General features: G+C 42.9%; 1 protein-coding gene and 1 non-coding gene across 2 annotated transcripts in view; both read right to left on the reverse strand.

The window, feature by feature from the left end:
* GMDS (GDP-mannose 4,6-dehydratase) overlaps positions 1–17,332 on the reverse strand; it is a 587,084-nt gene that overhangs the window by 21,354 nt on the left and 548,398 nt on the right. The gene's annotated exons all lie outside the window — the stretch shown is intronic.
* On the reverse strand, positions 10,097–10,203 carry LOC111728323. The gene has a single exon (XR_002775655.1). It is a non-coding gene; the product is annotated as a U6 spliceosomal RNA (small nuclear RNA).

The raw sequence follows: 17,332 nt of genomic DNA on the forward strand, positions 1-17,332 counted from the left end.
TCTCTCCATCCAGAACTGCCACCACTGTACCCTCCAGGGCTGGCCTGACAGCCCTCCTCCCAGAGCACACTGGCAGCATCAGTCTTCCTTTGCACCAGGCAGCTCTCAGCTCATCTCACAGCTGGGCAGGGCTCCTGCAGTCCTGGTACACAGGTGTACTGTGCTTGCAAGGCCTTCACCGTGGTAAAAGAATTCTGGCTTAGTCATTAGCCACCCCATTCAGAGCCTAGCACCTATTTTACCTATAGTGAGTGCTCAGAAAGTAACCACAGTCCTCATTCAAAGCCTTCTATCTTTGTTTGATGAGACTAGGCCTGGGGTTCTGTAATTTGGGCTTTGGTTTACCTCAACCTCTCTTTTCAGATCTCTTTCCTACTATTCTTTGGAAGTGACAATCCAAGCAGTGTGGTTGTTCTGTGTGGCAGAGTATCAGCAGAAGTAATGCCGGATGGAATTTCATGTCTCCAACATATCTGGACATTTCAGCACCAACCCTGACCTGAAGGGAACCTTTTCTCCAATGTTATGCTTTCCAACATGGCTGCTGCTTATCTGTAGCTGCCTGTGAGCTGTGTTCAGTAGACTCTAAGGATTATTTTTACATCACCAGTAAGGGCTGTTCCATAAGGTATGGTTTCATTTCACAACTAGCAATGTAATGCTACTGTAACTTGTGAGAGAACAACACAGAACAAGTGTCAATCTGCCAAACTCTTATTCTTGCTATTATAGTAAGGAATCATTTTAAATACACATCAAAACACAACAATTGAATAAGGGAGGTGAATGATATGTTGACCAGTTTGATGTGAACATTCTAGATTGTATATAGAGTCAGCACATTGTACCCCATAAATGCAGTAATGTTCACAGTTATGATCTAATAAAAAAAAAAAGAAACTGACCTTTACAAATCACCAAAGGGGTACAAGGTGAGGACTGGAGTAAGGGCCTAAAACTCTGGGAAGGCACAGGCTTAGCTAAAAATAATAATAATAATGATCAGCCACTGTCCCCCCATAAAAAAAAATGAAAAAATAGAAAACAAGAAAAGAAAATATCTTTTATCTTTCTGCTATAACAAATGAGAACTTATCTTTTAAAAAATGTAATTAAATTTTCCTCCACACACAAAAAAGCATGGCTCTTGCCCCCTCAATAAAAAATGCCAAGTGGTTTTGCATGGAGAGCTATCTGATCTGTTCATTTTGTAATACCTTAATTCATAGATCATTTAGCTAATTACCACTCCCAAATAATAAAACGTTGTGACTATTAATAATTTTTAAATGAAATCCTTTTTGTAAAATAGCTACATTTTATTGGTCCAAGTGTAAAAATATTTGGTAATCATTGGCCTGCTGCCTATAGGTTTAATGTTTCTGCTGGCTGTCCCAAAGACCCTGCTGATAAAGGATCTCAAACATAAATAGTCTTCTCCTTGGCACTCTTATCTGAATATACTGCTCCAAATTTCCAGATACAATGGTTGTAAGGGCAATCCTATATAGAATCAGAAATAAAGAGAATATGAGGTTTATTTTTAAGGCAGCCTTTTAAATTATACAAATGTCATTACGATTCGTATTTTAAAAAAAATGTTAACACTGTCCTCAAAATATGATTTACATGCTAGGTTTTAGGTTATGCTGCCTAAAGACACCTGCCAGAAGACGGGTTCATGCGTGGGTGCACATTAACCCTCTCTAGCCATTAGGGCCTCTTTTAGGATAATATTGTGATGTGTTACTCTCAGGAAGTAAATGTGGGTGCCAGGCAGGAGTGAACCGATCACTCTTCTAGGGTTTTATACAGTCTCGATATGATTTGCCTCAACTCCTGTTTCAGAAGGTACATATCACTAACTCTTCTTAGCAGATGGGAAAACTCAGTCTCAGAGCTCAATGGACTGGCCTGTAGCTCATATCCAAGAGGTCAGAATATTTGATGACTTCTTAATCTCTAAATTTAATACATTGTACTTATACTAAGAGCATTTTAAATGTCTGTAACATTGTGTCTAGCCTCTTTCAGAGTACATTTAATAATATACTTTAATTTTTTAATATCACACCCACTAAACCAAGATTCCTAGAAGAACTGAAATCCTCCGTTACTGCACCTTGTAACATGAAAATACATTACACAAGGCACCAATGCAACAGATCCAAATGTTCTTGCCCTAATTACTACATCGTCTTTATTTACGGGCCAAAGGGCACTGTTTTCCTTTTGCTACATTGCAACTCATTCTCAAACACGAGGTCAGTCACCCGGGTTCTTTCCAGACTATCTCTTTCTTATTTTTAAAGAAAAGTTTATTGCATCCTTCTCCAATCAAGACATTTTTATTGTGCTTCAAGAAAGCCCTCAGATATCATGCTCCTAATGGCTCTGTAGGAAAACAGTTCTAACATGTCCTGTCCTTTAAATGGGTGACCAGTGCCTGGTTTCCCAGAGTTCTCCAAATCTATCTGTCACAGAGCCCTAGAAAGAGCAGAATAAAACTTTCTAGCAGGTTTCCTGGCCAGCAAATCTGGACCTTACCTTTGAAAGTAACTTTCTAAGAGACTACCCAGCTGTCTGACCTTAGGCAAGGAACAACTAACTAACCATGGGCCTCAGTCTCTTCAGCTGTAAAGTGGCAATGTCGAATTTTTTGTGGTGGGGGGGAGGGGCAGTGTCAGATTTAATCATTTGATCTCTCTCAGCCACAAGGCCCTGGATTATACCTTTTCCCTTTTCTATTCACCTAATGGAGGCTGGTGTTGACACCAACAAGCGGACTTGTAGCACAGAGTCTTGATCATCAAGGCAGCCATGATCCAAGTAGAGACCAATAGGTAACTTATACATGTGGTTTTAACAACTCTCCTCTGATCCAGCTTGTGACAAGGAAAAAACCCACCCAGGAATCCTATGCTAATTTCCTTTTGTAAAAACATAAGAGTCTCCTTCTGTCCTACAGCACCCTTTCAGAGTGTCCCATCAAGTGGCTTGGGAGAGTGGCACCCTTTAAAAGAACAATATGTGAAATACGCCTGGGTCCATTAGTAATGACAGAACCAGAATCACTCAAAAGACTATGCTATTGATTCTTATTTCATTTCACTTGCCAAATACAAAGGAAAACCCCTCTTAACCCTTACTGCTTACTGATTAAATGATTTAAAGAATCTTGTTAAGCTGAAAAGCAGATGAATGAAACAAAACTATCCGGCAACCTTGCCGTACCCCTGGGAGAGGCAGGGCTAGCTGCACGATGAAGATAGGTAACTGGTTTTCTTGGGCTCTTTCTGGGATGAAAACTGGGCTTGACCATGAGCAGGTAATCCACCCCTCTGAACAGCCAACTGAACTGTGTTTTACTGTGGCACTTTGCTCAGTCTGACTGGCAGCCCTGTGCCTGTGTCAACTTCCACTCCCAGAGCCCCTTCTCACTGTGTTTTCAGCTTGTCCCTGCCACGCAGGGTAGGAAAACTCAATGATAAGTTTAAAGAGTTGGCTTGTCTAAGGGAGCAGTTGGCATGGTTCACTGCAGCCTGGCATGGCATCTCCCATGAGCCAGGCTGTGTACACTGTCCTGGGATTAGCATTTCTGGACCTTCCTATCCTAGTAGAGAAGGGAGGTAGATGTTCTCCTGGAATGCCCTTCTCAGTTGCTCAGTGACTCTTGGTTTCTGGGGCCTGTGGCATCAGAGCCCGAGCCCTCCTGTGCATATACCCTCTTGAAGACAGAAGAGCAGCTGTTGGGGTTCAGGGCTTAGACACATTTGGTTTATCCTGTCCAGGAAGTCTGAAGCCAGACTTCTGACCTGGGAGAGAGTATGCAGATGTGAGCCTTTGGTTGGTTTCACACAGGCATGACTGTTTAGTTTTTACTATCTCTGAGATGATCCCTGCACTGACTTCTTCATCCTTGGATAGAGATCCCTACCCTGAAGGACTATAAGTATGAAAGCCCCTAGACCCCTTCTTCCTTCTTGATCTAAACATGCAACTGTCTAGATGCCTTGTTTTCCAAACATGCATTAGAGAAAAACCTGTGAACCTTAATGACGCAACCACACAGGGCTGCTCTCTGCACTGTGCGTGCTGGGGACCAAAAGTTCCTTGCCTGGTGCTCTCTCTCTCTCTCTCTTTTTTTTTTTTTGTAGTTTTTGGCCAGGGCTGGGTTTGACTCGCCACCTCCAGCATATGGGGCTGGCGCCTTACTCTTTTGAGCCACAGGAGCCACCCGCGTGGTGCTCTCTTTACTGGCAGCAGTGCAGAGCTCAGAAACATTAATCTGAGCTTTACCTTTGTAGAACTGGGAGATCTGAGATCAGGAGAAAGCTTCTAAGAAGATTACCTTTAATAACCTGGATGTTTCCTTGGCCAGCTCAGACACTATTCAAGGTCTTCTTCCGTCTGTCTTCTGCTATTGGTCCTTCCTATGCTTATTGGGTGTGCACAGGCTGCTGCACTCACACGGGTGCTGCCTTGGCCGTCTCTGAACCCTGCCCAGGTTACCTATGTCTGTTTAAGCTTCCCCATGACCCCTTAGGTTTGTTCATGTTTGTGTTGTATTTTGCTTTCTCAGGCCATTTTTACTTGTCCAGTCGTAAATCCTGGAACTGAAAACCCTGGAAACCCTGTTGGTCTCCCCTGGGTCCTAACAATGAACAGCCTTATAGAGAACAGAGATGGGCCTCCCTTTCAACCCCCATGGAATGGCCTGACGGTACAAGTATCACTTCCCTTCTATGCTCTTGATCTATGCCCATCAATTATCTTAGTATTGAACCCGGACTATAAGATTCTGTAGGAAGACAATTAAATTTTTCTTTTTTCCATAACCAAGGATGATGCTATACTTATAAAGGGCCACAAAAACTGAGTGCAAAGGACTCTGATAAATGGAAAGACATTCTGTGCTCATGAACTGGAAGACTTACTTGTTAGGGTAGCGAAGATCATACAAATTCAATGCAATTCCTATCAAAATACCAGTGGTGTTTTGGCAGAAATAGGATCCATTCTAAAATTTATATGAAATCTTAAGGGACTCTGACTAGCCCAAATGAAAAAGAATAAAGTTGGAGGTCTCAAACTTCCTGATTTCAAAACTAACTATAAAAATACAGTAATCACAACAGTGGTACCAGCATAAAGACAGACCTGTAGACCAACAAATGGGATAGAGAAGACTGAAATCAACCTTATATTCACGGTCACTTGATGTCAACAAAGATTCCAAGACCACACAAAGGGAAAGGAACGGTTTCTTCAACAAATAGTCCTAGTAAAAATGAATGTACACAAGGAAAAGAATGAAGTTGGACCATATATAAAAGTAAGTTGTAGGAAGAGAGGCAAGATGGCAAACAAGAAGCAGACCATGCGTACTGCTCTCAAGGAGAGGATTCAAAGTTGTGGGTGGATACCCACCTAAAGATGGGCCTTCATGAGAAGAGCGGTCATTTTATTGCCTGGGTGTGGTGGCTTAGGTCTATAATCCTAGCACTCTGGGAGTCTAGGTATGAGGATCATTTGAGCTCAGGAATTCTGGTCCAGCCTGAGCAAAGTATTTTTCTACTAAAAATAGAAAAAATTAGCCAGGGATCATGGTAGGAATTTGTAGTCCCAACTCCTTGGGAGGCTGATTCAGGAGGATTGCTTGAACTCAGGAGTTCTAGATTACACTGAGCTATGATTACACCACTGCACTCTACCTGGGGTAATCAGACAGTAAGATTCTGGCTGAAAAAAAAATGCCATTGGAATCCAAGAAAAAGTGAGGAGAGGAGGGAGTGAGGGGTAAAACCTTACTTACCAGGTGCAGTGCACTCTTCTATCTGTTCTAGTGATGGCCATACAAAAAGCCTGGACTTAAGCATTATACAAGGTATCCATGCAATAAAACCATTTGTACCCCCTTCATATTTGGAAATTAAAAGAAAATCAAGTCAACAATAATCAAATAAAAAAATGGGCAAAAGAAAATAACAAGAGTTGGCAAGAAGATGTAGAAACTAGAATCTTTGTGTATTGCTGATTGGAATGTAAAATTGTGTAGCCATTATATAAAACAGTATGATGGGACCTCAAAAAATTAACTGCAGATCCAGCAATTCCACTCCTGGGCCTATAAGTAAAAAAATTAAAAGCATAGCATTAAACAGACATTTGTATATCTATATTTTTGTCGCCATTTTTCAAAATAACCAAAATGTGGAGGCTGCCCACATGTCTGTGGATGGTTGAATGAAAAACAAGATGTGGTTTTCACACACATACACACACACATACAAAGTGGAATATTATTCAATCTTAAAGAGGAAGAACATTCAGATAAATGCTACGACATAAATAAACCTTGTGGACATCATGCTGAATGAAATAAACCTGTTATAAAAAAGATAAATACTCCATGGTTCTGCTTTTATGAGGTGTCTACAGTACACAAATTCATAGAAAGAGCAATGGCTGTGAGGCTTGGGGTAGGAGAAATGGGGAGTTAGTGTTCATGGGTACTGTTTTAGTTTTACAAGATGAAAAGCGTTCTGGAGATAGATGGTGGTGATGGCTGCACAACAGTGTTAATAAACTGATTGCCACTGAACTTCAAACTTGAAACTGCTTAAGATGGTAAATTTTACATGTATTTTGCCACAGTTTAAAAAAGTATTACAATAATGCTTACTGTAAAAATAAATCATCATTATACTAAATCACTAACTCTCTTTTATTTATTAAAATTAAAAGTATCATTTTTAGAAAAGTGCCCTTTTAAAAAATGTCACACTAGAGCTACTTCTTTAAGGGGCTTCATTAGCACCTAGCATAGTGCCGCTTATGTCATAGGAACGCAATAAACTATTTAAAAAAAATATGTATAGGGCCAAGTGCAGTGGCTCACACCTGCACTTTGGGAAGCTGAAGTGGGAGGATTGCTTGAGGCCAGGAGTCTGAGACTGCAGTGAGCTACCATGCTGCCACTGCACTCCAGCCTGGGAGACAGAGGAAGACCCAGTCTCAAAACACAACAGAAGAAAAACAAAACAACCTAATATTTTGAAGACAATAATAAAGCTGGAAAATCTCTGGAAAAAAAAGAACAAATGATAAATAAGGATGACTGCATGGATTCGGATTATCCATCTCTTAAATTTCTAAGACTGCTTGCTAAACTATTTCATGTTATAGTGACACGTGTATATTTTTTTAAATGAAAATTTCTCCTACTTATGTAAAATATGTAGATCAGATTTTTTTTCCAGGTTGAAAGCCTTTAACATTTTTCTTATACAAAAAATAGAAAAGAACATAACAAACCTCTGTATACATCTCCGGATTCAAGAGTTCAGAGAGTTTTCCATTTGGCCATATTATGTGTGTTAACAGTACAATCCTCAGAGACAGGTTCACACTAGTGTGTCATGCACACCCCACTCCCCAGGCCACACATGTGGAGGCTAACACTCAGTGAGGTGAGTCACTAGACTGAGGTCACACCCAGTGTGGGCTGGTAGAGCTGGTGCTAGACCCCGGGACATCAGTCTCCAGAGGACATCATTTGCCAGATGCATTAGGTTAAATCTTATTATGCACATTAATTATCTTAATTAATGACATTAATTTTCTAAGTCAACTTGGCCAAATTTTCAGGTAAGGTTAATGAATATTTTCTAAAAACAGAAAACAAATGCCTTGTGAGGGTAGTGGTCTTCCAGCATTGGTGCTTGAACTTTGGAAATGTCATCACAACCATCTCTAAGAGGGCAGTTTTGCTTGGTGAGTCCTGACGTGTCTGAAGCATGTACCAGGCAGCGGGTCTGAGGGAGTGAGGTGCACAGCTGCATGACTTGGGAGAGAGTGTTCCTCCCTCCTCAGTCAGTTACGGCAGGAGTTGCTAAATTAGACCCAGATTTATCCGTTTTTTCATCCAATGAGGAAGCAATTTATTCATCTAGGAAAACTGTATTTTGCTCAACTCTTTTCTTTCCCCCTGTTCCCCAGACAGATTTACCACCACAAATCACAAATTCAGGCACAAATGAGGCAACATCTGCAAAGAACTTCAGGAATGGTGAATCAGTACACACGGAGAGGCGGGACAAATCTGACTGCTAGAACACGTGGGTGTATGCTCCAGATCTGGGCGTGCTCCTGCTGCACGCCTGAGACACTGATGAGCAAAGGGCTGGAGCTGAGCTGGAGAAGGGCTGCGGAGCCCTTCCAGTGGCCCCCTGCCGGGAAGCAATCTGGATCTTCAAAAGCAGCAGGTACAGGGAGGGCAAGACTGAAGCCTGGCCTCCTCCAGCACCCTGCTGGAGGCTGGCTGGGGGTGGGGTAAATGACAGGAGATGCAGGTGTGTGGCAAGGCTAGGGTGCCCTGCCCAGCCAGGGCCGCATCTCACCCAGCGCCCCTCTGCCCTATTGGTTCAAAAAGGGGACTCCTTGGTGAGGGGGCCATCAGGAGGGTTAGCCTTGCCACAGCATGACCAGTGGCTCCTTGGAAGCCTTGTTCTCTGATCAGGAAATCCTCAAAGAGAGATCTTTGAGGCCACCAGACGCCTGACAAGCAGAAAGTCCATGAAGATGGATCTCATGGGCCTGGTAAAGTCTCTGCTCCACAGATGTTCTCCCCCAGACAGAGCCCAGATTGAGGTATGAAGGGAGAAAGAGACAGAGGTGGCACAGATGGATAGCGCCATAGTGGAACTGACCGGCACAGCCTGCAGACAGAGCCCATTAGCCTCGGTGCTGGGAAGTGGTGCTCATGCACTTAGGCAGGTGCTGAAACTAGAGAGGCTGAGCCCGAAGATGGCTTGTTGGGTCTCAACATGACAGCTACATCATGGATCATAAAAACCAGATGAGCCCGCAGATAACTGCTATATGGTAACTCATGTCACAATAAAAATGTCAGTTTTCTGTATTATTTTACAACATTGACTAGCTTAGGAATGCTTTCAAGCAGGACACTGATACCCTCTATTGTTAAAAACAGACCTAGGCATTTATTAACTGGTATTCACACGGCTCTTTCGCTACCCGAGTTTGTGGAGCGAGACCAGATTTCCTGTCCTTAGTATTCCTTCAGGAGCAGCAACCACTTGGGCGCTGCGAAACGTTTCCATCAGACGTGATAGTCGGGGCAGGTGCCCCATGTTCATGAATTGCTATCCCACTCACTTTCTCTCTCCCTGGAGAGCTAAACAAAATTCTCTGTCATTACATTTATTCTTTACTCACAGAGAGATCCCTGTAACAAAGAACTCAAGCATATACGCACAAAAATCATACAATTATACTAACCCCTCCCCTCCTCCTTTTCTAAAGTAAGCTGAGCTCTGTGGACAGCAGCATGTTGGCCTGGGCCAGGGGGCTAGGCCACTTCCTGCAGTCCTGGCCTGCACAGTGATGTGGTCCCACTGGTCCCATGTTTTGGGAGCATTCTCACGGAACAACTCAGAGGCTGGGAAAGCCAGGGGTGTGCATTTGCAAATAGATACCTGAATGATTATCTAGAAAACATGCCCCTGAATTCTAAACGAAGACATCATTTTGAGGGTCATTTTTCTTCTCTTCAGTTCAGGTGATCCATTGTGAACTGACTTTATGAATGTTACTGCCCCTCACACTGAAGGTGCACACGATGCCATCCCCTTATGGGGATTTAGGGGAAAATATCAATTAGCACCCAGCAGGTACTTCTCTAATGAGGACTCCTCAACTTTGTTGTTTCAAAGCTGAAGCTTCAATTTGTGAAGTCTGGTTTTACTTGTGGTTTTTCCACTTGGACCTGCTGGTCATCAGGTCTTCCCCCCAGCAGAACCTAGAGCTACAACCATCTTTCCAAGGTGAGAAGGAATCACAGGCATCACAGACACGGGGAAGATCAGCCCTTCATTGTCACCAGACGCTTTCTCTACCATACTATGTACTCAATCATATGAAGTCTACTGATTATGAAGAAGGTCAATTTCTCTGACTGGTTAATTATACTTTTTCTAAATAATCCTTTAGAGAAAGATAAAAAAATCAACATATACATCCATAATTCTTTTTTTTTTTGCCCATAATCAAAACTTTATTGAAAAATTGACATAAAAATATGGAACGCTTCCTGAATTTGCATGTCATCCTTGCACAGGGGCCATGCTAATCTTCTCTGTATCGTTCCAATTTTAGTATATGTGCTGCTGAAGCGAGCACCATCCATAATTCTTCATCTCAAAACATAGAATCTGGAGTGTTTAAAACCTGAGAGATTATTTAGCTCAATCATCTGCTCACAGATAGAGCCTGAAGCAAAGACTTGAGAAAGATGTCTCCACTGAAGTCATCTTGCTGGCATGGTGTTGTCACCCCAGACACGCTCCCAATTAAAACATGCAAGGAACAGGGAGGTGCAATTAGAGTTTGCTCAGAGAGGAAAACCCCAGGGCAGGGTGTGGGGCGGCCTGAGTATTGTCCTGTAATACCCAACCACTCTCACAAGGGCGAAGAGATGACCAGCTTGAGGTGGATAAATGCAGGAGTTACTTACAGGCAGGTTTTAGTTTATTTATTTTTTATTTTCTGATCGTAAAAGTAATACATGTTTATTAGACAAGCTTTAGAAAATAGGGAAAAGAATGAAGAGCAAATTAAAAGTCACCTATAATTTGGAGACAACTAGTTTATTTATTTTTTATTTTTTTGGAGACAAAGTCTCAGTTTGTCGCCCTTGGTAGAGTGCGATGATGTCGTAGCTCACAGCAACCTCAAACTCTTTGGCTCACACGATCCTCTTGCCTTAGCTTCCCAAGTAGCTGGGACAACAGGCGCCCACCACAACACCTGGCTAGTTTTAGAAATGGGGTCCCTCTCTCTTGCTCAGGGGGCTCTCGAAATCCTGAGCTCAAGAAATCCACCCACTTCGGCCTTCCAGAGTGCTAGGATGACAGGTGTGAGCCACTGCCCCTGGCCAGGTTTTACTTTAATAGAAAAACCCTAAACAACTTTCTAATAACAATCTTCAGAGAGTGGAAAGGGCAGCCTTGTGAGCTAGTGACCAACTCCCTTGTCATTGGGACAAAACAGATGTGGCTGGCTCTTGGGTTGACATGAGGAAGGGGGCTTTCTGCCTCTGACAGAAGAGGCTGAAAAGGCCATTGCCAACTGGGTGGGCACATGGGAGATGTGTATGCTGGGGACACCTTTGCGGTGAGACTTTATTTTTTTTTACAACTTTATAGTTGCATGTTTTACATATCATGTCATTCACTCATTTCAATTGTATGATTCAATAGCTTGTATGTAGTAATCTTACCAATCTTAAGATGCAGTCATCTTAATAAATTCATTTTATAATATTTTGAACATTTTCTCCCCAGTGAGATCCCATTGGGACAACAGTTTTTAACTAAAATGCATCTCTGGTGCCTTGGCTATCTTATGAGGGTCTGCCTCATGCACACTGAATCCCAGTGATTCTCGCAATCATGTACTGGGTACCCTGCCTTAGTGTGACTAGGTCTGTACCAATGAGTACCACCCACAGTGCCTACCCAGACAGGTCCAAGAGCTGGACAGGAAGGAAGGATTGGCTGGAGAGTGTGACAGGACAGGGCAGATTCCTCTCACTGGTCCTCCTCCAATCCCATATGAAGTTTCTATTCATAATAAGTCTGTTTAAGGGAGTCGCCACTTTTTACTCTGACAGTCTATCATAGTAAAACTTTAGACAGCCTTTAAGAATTCTTAATTACCTAGTAGAAGAATTGTAGGATCGAATGGCAGGTCTATTTTTAGATCTCTTAAGTGTTCTCCAAACATCTTTCCAAAAGGAACGTATTAGTTTGCATTCCCACCAGCAATGCAGAAGTGTTCCCTTTTCTCCACATCCATGCCAACATCTCCGGTTTTGGAATTTTGTGATGTGAGCTAATCTTACTGAAGTTAGATGATATCTCAAAGTAGTTTTGATTTGCATTTCAATTCCTCTACTAGGTATATATCCAGAAGACCAAAAATCACATTATAACAAAGATATATGTACCAGAATGTTTACTGCAGCCCAATTCATAATTGCTAAGTCATGGAAGTAGCCCAAATACCCATTGACCCATGAATGGATCAATAAATTGTGGTATATGTACACCACGAAATATTATGCAGCCTTAAAGAAAGATGGAGACTTTACCTCTTACATATTTACATGGATGGAGCAGGAACATATTCTTCTTAGCAAAGTATCTCAAGAATGGAAGAAAAAGTATCCAATGTACTCAGTCTTACTATGAAACCAATTTATAGCTTTCACATGAAAGCTAAAACCCAATTATAGCCCAAGAAGAAGGGGAAAGGGGAGAGGAAGGGAGGAAGGGGGGAGGATATGTGGAGGGAGAGTAATTGGTGGGACCACACCTATGGTGCATCTTACAAGGGTACATGTGAAATTTACTAACTGTAGAATATAAATGTCTTAACATAATAACTAAGAAAATGCAGTGAAGGCTATGTTGACCAGTTTGATGAAAGCATTTCAAATTGCATATCAAACCAGCACATTGTACCCCATGATTGCATTAATGTACACAGCTATGATTTTAATAAAAAATAATTAAAAAAAGAATTCTCAATTACTTGAAAGAGAATCTTTTATACAGGTTAAGTAAAGATAACCTCTAGCAAAGGGATGGTTATGATTATTACAAAATGGCTATTAAAAAAAGCAGTAACATCTAATTTAAACTCAAGTTTATTTCTACAAGTTAACATATGTTAACCAGAAAAGGAGAGTTTTCTTTAAACTTGGGCTCTCTGTGGTGTACCCTGTAAGGAAGTCTCAGTGGCCTGGACTCAGACATTTAGTCAGAGCAGAGCGTGCCTGACCGCGTGCCCTAGCTGTGTGTCACACTGTCCCCCAGCCCAAAGGGCCTGTTTGTGTTCTTAAAGCAGGTGTTTAAGTAGCACCTTGAAGACAATGACGTGCTTGCTGCCTTATGTACATGTGTATACCTCCTTGCTAAAGCATGCCCAGAAAGCTAATCAGATCTACTGTAATAATCGTGGAATGGGCAAGATAAAACCAACAACTTGCAGGCCAATTAAATTCCAAGGGGTCCTAATGGGACCAGAACAATTTTTAAAGGTAAAGTCTAGCATTTTGGTTATAAGAGTTTGGATACTTGAGAGCTAATACTTCCATACAAAACTTGAAGTGTCAGGCTCTCAGTTTCTTTAGGTTGATAGCCCCCAACATCCAAGAGACAAAAACAACAGAGTACTCAAGACTAAGAAAGCCATTTCAGCTCTCTGAAACTTTGAAAATATTGCAGACGTAGGATGCGTTTCTCTAGAGAGGCTGGGCAAAAGGGTGTAAGGGGGTCACATATGGCACATTCAGTAGGAGAAAATTATGTACGCCAACAAGAAAGATGCATGGGAATCACCCGTGGGTCAGGGGGAGTGTGATCAAAGCTGCAGAACACCAACATATACTCTGTGTGTGTCCTGGATGAAGTGAGTAACAGCCAAATCCCCACCAAGGTCTGAGAATGCGTTACTCTGTTCTGATTAGCAGCATCTAGTATCTCAGTCCAACCAATCTATTTGTTTTATGACATTATAGAAGGTATGGGTGGCGAATCTAAAAGACTGAAGTGTTTTTAAGATAGATGCAGCCACACAAGAGGGGTGGCCGATAGTATTTACACACAGCACCTGGAATCTTTCAGCATGTCTCAAAGACAAGTGTATTAGGAATTCTCTTTCTTCCCGGCTTAGTTCCCTGGGTTTATAAATAAATCAGTGCTGGTCACACCAGATGGCCTCCATTTTCTCCCATCTTGACCTTGAGATATGGCCTGGGCAGACCACAGGTCCCAGCAAGCAGTTTTCAGTCTATATTTGAGCAGCACCACATAAAAGATGAAAGCAATTACAATGAGCACCATTTGCAGCACACACCGTGATGCAGTCCTCCTGGCTTCTGGAAAATTGCTAGGGAGTCCTGTAACTGGCCTAAAGTTTGGGCACAGACCTCACTGACATCTTTTTCAAATTATAAATCCATTTGAGTTAAATTCTCATGGGTCATGCCTTAGATCCCTGACTGGAATGCACAGCAGGTGCTATTAGATCCTAGTTGTAATCAGTGAGTGATGGTCCAGGAACCTGGGAAGGTTCTAATAATAAGCAAGGACTATCATCAGAATACTTAAACACTTAAGCAGCTTTGCATCTTCAAAGCACTTTACAAACATTAATTAATTAATATACACTACACCCCTATGGTGTCGTTAAGTATTATTATCTCCATTTGACATAAGGAAAGAGACAGGTTAAGTGGCTTGCTTGAGGCCACACAACAAGCCAGAGTGGGTCTGGGAATGTCAATTAGAAGCACTCAATCCAGTGATAGTGGTGGGTCCATAGACACTGGAGTCCAAGGCCCCAGCCCTCACTGCCCTAAGCTGCTGACAAGCTGTCAGAGGGGCACAACTGTCCACTGAGCCCTGTCCCACTCCTCCTCAATTATATCCCAACCCAGCAGTTAGTAAGAGTGACTGAGAGCGAGGGCACTCTAGCAAATCCGCTGCCGTGTCTGCACTGCTCCTTGCTGCCCAGGGAAGCCCACTGACATGTGGCTGGCAGGCAAGCCCCAGGAGTGCCAGCAGTGGAACCGTCAGATGTCACAGCCGATGGACCAGTGACTTAAGTAGGAGAAAATGGAGAAAACATGGGCAGGAGTGTATCACCCAAGGGTCATTAAAAAAGGACAGAAACCTGCTGGAGTAAAGGTGACTGAGCACTGGAGGAGGTGCTCGAGCAGGAGCACTGTGGCTCGTGGGTGGCAGCTTGACCTGGCAGCCGGGGCCCTGGGAGAAGGGGGAAGAACTGGGTGGCTGGAAGGAATGGGCTCGACTGGGAAAGGGGAGAAAGGAGACCGGCACTTCTGGCACTTCTCATGTACCTTCTGTGCCCGGAGCGTCACGGCCCTCACACACCTGATCCTCAGATCAGCTCCCCCAGGTGGATAGCTCTTCATTCTCATCCTTATCTTAGGAATGGGGACTTGAGGAAACAGTTTTGCCTAGGCCTGGGTGACAATGACCATCTCACGTCACATGAGACAGGTGAGGGCCATGGACACCAAAACAGACAACATGGCCCAAAGCCCACCTGAAGAGCTGGAGAAGGTGCAGACTTGGGAGATGCTATAAAAATGACAGTAGTGTCACGTGCTGGGGGCTCAACTTTGAGTTCTGGAAACTGTGGCTTGGGTGACTTGGCATCTGAAGATTGAATTTCCCAGAGAAAGAAGTGCTGTTGGCTTGAGGACAGAGTCTCAGAAAAGCTGGGAGGGCCTTGGGGGGAGAAGGGCAGTTCAGGCCCACCACGTCACCAGCAAGCACATTCTTAGGCATGTAGTCTGACCCTCCAGTAACCACTGGAATATTTGAGAGAATACAGAGTACATATAACACACATACTGTCATGACAGCCAAGTGAAAGAAATCATTCCAACATTTTACAGGTTATTTGACCGAAATGGCAATTTGGGGCTTACTGCTATGTAGCATTAGTGTTCTCTCCTGCCTGGATGCTGAGGCAGCTGGCTGGGAAGAATGCCACTTTGGAGATGAAAAGAAGTTAATGAATGAATGAGCAAGGATTCAGAAGCAAAACTTTTGCAGTCCTCCTTACAAGACTGTTAGAATAGGATGTAGGTTTGCATTTACTTATTTTACTAAAACCTTCCTCATTTTGTCATTTCTGGATATTGTGAGAGGCTTGATCTTCTCCTTTCAGACACAACCTTCTTTAGAGAGACGTAAGACCTAAAGTAGAATTTTTTACTTTCATAGAACTCATTGTTCAAATATAATATTAATATTTAAGCCAAGAGTGTAGCCTTTCTAGAGCTTGCACTGAAAAGAAAAAGGGGGAGAAATTAACTTGGGATGTCTTTGAAATCTTTCTTAGGGATGCTGGGAAATGATGGGGAGCAAGTAGAGGATGGAACCTCTGCAGGCAGGTCACACGGGAGCAGAGTACAGACGGCTGGCTCAGAAAAAGGCAGCCGCTGCCTTCCTGCCCAGCTCTGTTTGACTACAGGAGCTCCTCCAACAAGGCACCCCAAATTGCCTCTTATTTGCGACTATGTAATTGAAACTTCCCAAAGTTCCCTAGAGGAAATTTTAGCTATCATCTCTTCTGGAACAGTAGGAAACCAAGTTCCTGTGTCCTACTTCCATCATTTCCCCACATGATTCTTCCCACAGAACCAGAGTGATGCTTTTATGAATGCAAGTCACACTGCAATGCTCCCCATGAAAGCAACCCCAAAGCCCACCTTCTCACATGTTAGAACCCCAAACCTTAACACTGGCCAGTTGTGTTATATGTGACTAGCCTGTGGCTTTGCCTCCCACCCTCTTCAGCCCTTGCTCACTCTGTGCCGGGCACAGTGGCCCCACTGCTGCTACTTCAACTGGCTCACACACCTGCCACAGGGCCTTTGCACGTATGCTCCCTTCCCCTAAAGATCTGCATGACCTGCTCCCTTATACCCTTTGTAGCACTGCTAAAATCTCAGTTTTAGAGAGGCCGTCCTTGACCACCCTTACCCCCCTTTGCTTTTCTTAATAGCACATATCTCCACCTGGTATGTTATTCATGCACGTGTGGTCTGTGCCCACCTGTTAGAATGTGAGCATCCCAAGAGTAGGTGACGTACAATTGGGAGAAATGCTAATGTTTAATATTTAAGCTTATAATATTTAACTGGAAAAACTCTAGTGATTCTATAGCAGTAACAGGCTGTACATATGGGTAAAGATTTTTTAAAAATCTCACTGATATCCAAAGTACAGGGCAGAAAAACTATTTTGAAACTGAAATTGAAATCATCCTAATTATAAAATTAACATACTTTATTTCAACAGTGTTCCCCAGGATCACTTACACATGACATGTGTGCTGTGTAAAACACATCCTTCTGCACACAGTTGGCTTGGCACACCCCTAACACTCTCAGCTGGAGCATGATTCATGGAAGTGGCAGTTCGCAGTTCATCTCCGGCCACTGTATTCAGAGGCTGCTTAGGCTTTTAAGGGCACAATTACTTTCAAGGGTCTTAATCTCAATTTCATGTGTGAGAGACGTAATGGGCCAGCTTAGGAATCATCAAAAGTGATAGCGCAATATTAACATAAAAGGAGAAAGGAGTCAGCGCCTGGGCTTCTAGTGGCAGAGAATACAGACTATGTTTGGTTCACTTGACATATTACTTGCCCTTTTTTTTCTTCTAGGGTAGGAGTACCTGCCAGGGATATGTATAGGGAGAAAGCT

Source organism: Otolemur garnettii, unplaced genomic scaffold, assembly GCF_000181295.1.
Source record: "Otolemur garnettii isolate 467f Iridium unplaced genomic scaffold, OtoGar3 scaffold00149, whole genome shotgun sequence".
Taxonomy (NCBI): domain Eukaryota; kingdom Metazoa; phylum Chordata; class Mammalia; order Primates; family Galagidae; genus Otolemur; species Otolemur garnettii.